The sequence below is a fragment of the Lactuca virosa genome, chromosome 3, assembly GCF_052849685.1.
Source record: "Lactuca virosa cultivar CGN04683 chromosome 3, Lactuca_virosa_CGN04683_v6, whole genome shotgun sequence".
NCBI lineage: Eukaryota > Viridiplantae > Streptophyta > Magnoliopsida > Asterales > Asteraceae > Lactuca > Lactuca virosa.
The window spans coordinates 206,393,736-206,399,827 of record NC_136428.1 but is presented as its reverse complement, the minus strand read 5'-3'; the positions used below and the strand labels follow the sequence as shown (position 1 = coordinate 206,399,827).

The window sequence follows — 6,092 nt, the reverse complement described above, 5'->3', positions numbered from 1 at the left end:
ATGACTTCAACGAAAAACGGGACGAATGCTCTCGGTTTTGTGCGTTTAACTTGATTAATTGTCTTGATTTCTTCCTCCATGAGCTTTTCTAGTTCTTCAAGTTCATTATCTCCATCAATATTGAAGACCTCATCTTGAACATCAATTCCTTGAAACCCATCTTGTATTCCAAAATCTTCTTTATCATCGCCAACCCGCAATGTAAGCTTGGATTCACGAACATCAACTAAAACGCCAGCAGTATTTAGCAAGAGGCGACCAAGAATGATTGGGACATTTACATCCTCCTTCATATCCATGATCACAAAGTCAACTGGGAAAACAAACTTCCCAATTTTAACAAGGATGTCTTCTACAATTCCCCTTGGTTGCATCACTGAACGGTTGGCCATCTGGATTGTCATCTTTTTAGCCTTCATTTTCTGAATGTTCAGCTTTTGATAGAATGAAAATGGCATCAAATTTATGCTAGCCCCGGAATCGGCTAAAGCATAAGTCTTCAAATTGTTACCAAACTCACATGGAAGAGTGAGGCGGACAGGATCTCCCATCTTCTTAGGAAACTCTCCCAATACAGCTCTTGAGCTTTGTTCACTAAGAATGACCTTAGAATTTTTCTTTAGTTGCTAACGAGTGTTTACAAGATCTTGTAGGAACTTCGCGTATTCTGGAATTTTGGATAGTGAATCTATAAAAGGAGTATTAATAGGAATACCCTTTACTTGCTTGATAAACTCCAGATGTTCTCTTTCCAGTGGACTGAGATTAGCTCGGGATGGAAACGGCAAAGGCGGTCGGTAAGCCGGAATGGAATTTGGACTGTTTCAGACCGGGTCCACATCGTGAGCATAGCGGGCTCACGACGTGGATATGATAATTCAGCAACATCTTCATTTTCGAGCTTCGGTTTCTTCGTCTTTGGATCGGGCTGCTTTGGTTCCACCTCTAGTTCCTCCAAAAACTCAGATATTACCTCTTCTTCAGTATCAATAGCCATAACATGAGGTTGAGCTTTCTTTTCGGGAAGTTGTGGGGATAATTTGTTGTTCACCAAAGTAGTGAGTTGACCAACTTGGACTTCTAAACTATGAATCGATGCTTGATGATTTCTTAATGAAGCTTGCTGGTCAATCATCATTTTGTGCTGTTCTTTCATTATATTCATGTGTTCTTTTAGCACTGCATCGGTATCATCATGCCTTTTCTCGGATGCTTCCATAAATCGGGTCAAAATATTTTCCAAGTTTACTTTGTTCTCGGCTGGTGGTTGCTCTTTTTGATAGAAGCCTCGGCCTGTCTGCTTAAATTTCTCTTCCTTTTGCTTCTTGTATTCATTATAAGGCAGCCACTCTTTCTTTGGTTTCCTCCAGTCTTCATCATACTTGTCCCCACTCGAGTAGCAAACTTGAGCCTTCCTGTTCCCATATTCATCCAAATGGCAATCTTTAGTCAAGTGTGGCCCGCTGCATCTCTCACATCCAACTCTTATTGCATGAATTGATTGGTCCATTTGGGTCAATCTCCGGTCCATAGTATTGAGCATTGCCATCATAGCAGCCATCTCTTCAGAATGTGCACCCCCACTGCCTTTTGCTCCATCTTGTCTTGGGTTGTGGTACTCACGAGAGTGTTTTGCGAATTCTTCAACTAACTCCTTGACCTCCCTTGGATTCTTCTTTGTCAGTGGCCCTTGAGAATCAAGGAGTTGCCTTGTCATAACATTGACCCCATCATAGAAAATAGACATCTCTTGTTGAACATTAAGATCATGTTGAGGACAATTTCTTATCAATCCTTTGGAACGCTCCCATGCCTCGTATAATGACTCCCCCGGTTGTTGCTCAAAGTTGGCTATTGCCTTCTTGAGTTTAGGTATCTTGGAAGGTGGTCAAAACTGATCTAGAAATTGCTCACGCATTTAAGCCCAACTAGTGATTGTACCAGGAGGAAGTGCTTTCAACCAGTCTTTTGCAGCTCCTTTGAAAGTGACTGGTAGCATCCTTAGTAAGATGGTATCTCTATTGACATTCGGGACATTGAAGTAGTCAGCAATATCGTTGACCTCATCTAGATGCTTAAATGCATCCTCATGATCCTTCCCATAAAATGGTACATCTTTAAGTGCAGTGAGGATATGTCCCTTAAGCTCGAATGTGACAGTGGCAGGAATCACGGGTTGTACTAAACCGGGACCAAAATCGTCTCGAATTCGCTTCTTATAAGCTCCCATGGACATTTCTTCAATGTTTGCCATCTCGTCTCTTTGCTCGTCTTCGGGTTCACTTGTAAATAGTCCAAACTCGGTCTCAGATTCGTATTCGGATTCGTTTGGGATCGGTATTTGATCGATGCTCTCTACTTTGCTCGTGTCCTTTGAAGATGAACTTAAGTCTCCCGTTTTCTTCCCCGACTTCTTTGAGAACACTGACTTGAGTTCTTGTAAGGGTGTCTTCTTTGGTGTGTGATCTTCTTTCGCGTTCTTATCTTTCTTTTTGTGAAGGGCAGACTCTGGATCTTCAAGGGGTGGCACCAAAGGTGTGTTGGACCCTCTGGTCATGTACTTCTGCAAGATAAACAAAATAAAAAAAAACGTAAAACTGAACTAAGAAAGACAAACTAAAAACTAAGAAAAACGGGGATCACAGGATTCACGTCGTGAGCCTGTAAAGCTCACGTCGTGAGTTCTGTAATGAAGAAAAAAAAATTAAATTGAAAAAAATAACTCTTTGCAGGTTTTACCCCACAAAAAGGATCGATTAATTTAAAGCAAATAAATTAGCAATTACTAAGCCGTTGCCCGACAACGGCGCCAAAAACTTGATGCGTACAAATAGTTACACCTAATTTTATATTTATAACCTAACTACCTTAACTAACTAATTGCACCTAGGCAATGTACCTAGTCAGACTATAGTATAGCTTTGGGTAAGTCGGGTGTCGATCACAGGGAACGATATTGACTAATTAATCTACTTACTATTAAATTAACCTAATTATTAACAAAGGAAGGGTTTTATCTAATTTGCAAGTTTAGATGAACTTAATTCTTTAACACAAACTCAATCAATAAACAAACACTTCTGTTAGTTCGAATCCGCTTTCACTCAATGGATTATAAATTAGCTATAACAATTACTGTTGGTTACCAATTAAGATAGTATTAGCAATTTAGTTCTAAATCTACTAACTTTAATCAATTCATGTAAATCTATGTATGGTCACACAATAGTTAACACAGAAACAATTATTAAATGGAATTGGAGCTATGTAAGATTGGTTTGATAAAACACAATTACAGTCATAATTTGAGTTCTCTAACACAGCCTAATTTAATAATTAATTGCTTAACTAAGATTGGTTTAATCCTAGCTCCAATAATTTAATATTCACTAAATTACCAGGTATTCTAATTTATGTAATTTGATGGTCATCAACTACACAGAATAAGACATCAAAGCAATCAACTACTAAAACAAACATGCTAGGTAAAATCAATCCAACACAAGTCTTAACCAACTAGTAATTCAAAGCTAAAGTAAATACTCCATGAGTTCCAGCTTCATCTAGCTAACAGAAGCAGCTAGATTTAGCTGGACATCCTAGAAACTAAGCAAACAAAATCCATAATAAAAAACATAATAAAGTGTACCAAACTATGAATCAAAGTATGAACTTCTTCTTCCTTGGTGTTGAAACCCTATTCCAGAACTTCTTTTTCTCTGAAAATCGTCTCCAGGTCTTCCTTCTATCAGCCAAAAGTTTTTTCAATCTTAATGGCCAAGAGTTTATATACTTTTCCCGAAAGCCGTGATTCACATCGTGGCAGGAAGCTCCACGTCGTGATTTGAAAGTTATCCGTATCGGGCAAGGATTCGTGCTTCGCGTATACTTATCTTCTGGAATACTCATGCCACGTCGTGTCCTTCTAGTTCACGTCGTGACATCAGTTAAATCCGTGAATTTCTTCAACTTTTGTACTCCAAGTCTCCAATGTTCCAAGTATTGTCAATTCTGGTCCCTTTCTTTCAAAAATGCTTCTACTTTGACTACAAATAACAATTTATCCTTATAAGTACCATAATTCCATCCAAATAACCAAAATATCAATAAAAATGTAAATAAATATTGCCTAGAAATATGTATAAATATGGCAATATCAGGCAGCTTAGTTAGCGGAGTGTGGGCGGGGGGCCCGTATCTCCTAGTTAGCGGAGTGTGGGTGGGGGCCCGTATCTCCTAGTTAACGGAGTGTGGGCGGGGGCCCGTATCTCGTAGCTCGCGGAGTGTGGGCGGGGGCCCGTATCTCCGAGTTAGCATGATAAGAATCAGGAAAGGATAGCAAGTTGAGATTAGAGGAGGAGTGGGCCTGCATAGCCTGGATAGGTGAGGCTTGCGGGAGAGGATGCATCGAAGTATAGTTGGGTGAGACCCGTGGGCGAGGCCCGTGTACTTATAGCAGCAGGTGGGACCTGGTAGAGACCTTAGGGTTAAGGTAGGGGATCGAGGATCCCAGATCTTTTAGAGCCAGAGTAGCTAGGTGATGCGTGCAAATAGCTACACCTAATTTTAAATTTATAACCTAACTACTTAACTAACTAAAATGCACCTAGGCAGTGTACCTAGTCAAATTATAAAATAGTTTGGGTAAGTCGGGTGTCGATCACAAGGAAGGTTTTAACTAATTAATTTACTTACTATTAAATTAACCTAATTTCTAATTAAGGACGGGGTTTTATCTAATTTTGCAAGTTTAGATGAACTTAATTCTTAACACAATTCAATCAATAAACAAAACACTTCTGTTAGTTCGAATCCGATTTCACTCAATGGTTTATAAATTAGTCATGACAATTACTGTTGGTTACCAATTAAAACAGTATTAGCAATTTAGGTCTGAATTTACTAATATTAACTAATTCATGTAGATCTATGTATGGTCATACAATAGCTAACACATAATCAATTATTTAATGGATTGGAGCTATGTAAGATTGATTTGATAAACACAATTATGGTCATAATATGAGTTCTCTAGCACAGCCTAATTCATAATTCAAGTTCTTAACTAAGATTGGTTTGATCTTAGCTCTAATAATCTAATGTTCACTAAATTACTAGGTGTTCAAATTCATGTAGAATAATGGTCATTAACTACACAGAATTAGAAGTTTAAGCAATTAAATTAACAAGTCAAGCATGCTAGGTAAACCAATCAAACACAATACATAACCAACAAGCAAAGTCTAGTTTAATTAAATAAAACCATGAGTTCCAGCTTCATCTAGCTAACAGAAGCAGCTAGATTTAGCTGGACATCCTAGCAAATAAACAAACACAATCCATAATCAAAAGCATGTTTAAGAGTACCAAACTATGAATCAAATTATGAACTTCTTCTTCCTTGGTGTTAAAACCAACTTCCAGGCCTTCTTTCTCTCTGATTTTTGACTTCTGGAACCTCTCTAAGCCAGCCAACCTTTTTAAAGTCGTAAGGATCAAGGATATATATATAGTTTTGAATTTTGCCCGGTTCACCTCATGAATATTCAAAGTTCACCTCGTGAATCCGTAAGTATCCGTATTCTACACGGATTCCTGATCCGCGATGTTTATCTTCTAGAAGGCCATACTCACCTTGTGAATCTTCTAATACTCACCTCGTGAATCTTCTAATACTCACCTCGTGAGTACGCATTTTTCTAACTTTCTTGTCCTTCAAGCCTTTAACCTCCAAAGTTCCATTCTTTAACGCTTTTAGTCCCTTTTCTTCAAAATGTCTTCTTTTTGGCTGCAAAATATAATTTAACCTTATAAGTACCATTATTCTATGCAAATAACCAAAATATATATAAAAATGTACTTAAATATTGCCTAAAAACATGTGTAAATATGGCAATATCACTAGGTTGGCAGAGCAGTATAGGTAGTCGTAGTATCTTCAGAAGTCGCTGAGAGCGAGTGAGGGATTGTTCTTACGTTCGGTAACCGGTGGGGAACCGGTATTTCGGATAATGGTAGATCAGTAGAGACCAGGATGGTCTTGGTTCATCCGGAAAGGCGGATGGGAGTCAGCAGGACTTCAGACAGGAGTG

At 38.6% G+C, this 6,092-nt stretch overlaps 1 non-coding gene across 1 annotated transcript; it reads left to right on the top strand.

The window, feature by feature from the left end:
* Positions 1 to 1,763: 1,763 nt before the first annotated feature.
* LOC145168197 (small nucleolar RNA R71) lies at positions 1,764 to 1,870 on the top strand. Its single transcript, XR_013741768.1, has one exon. It is a non-coding gene; the product is annotated as a small nucleolar RNA R71 (small nucleolar RNA).
* Positions 1,871 to 6,092: the final 4,222 nt, after the last annotated feature.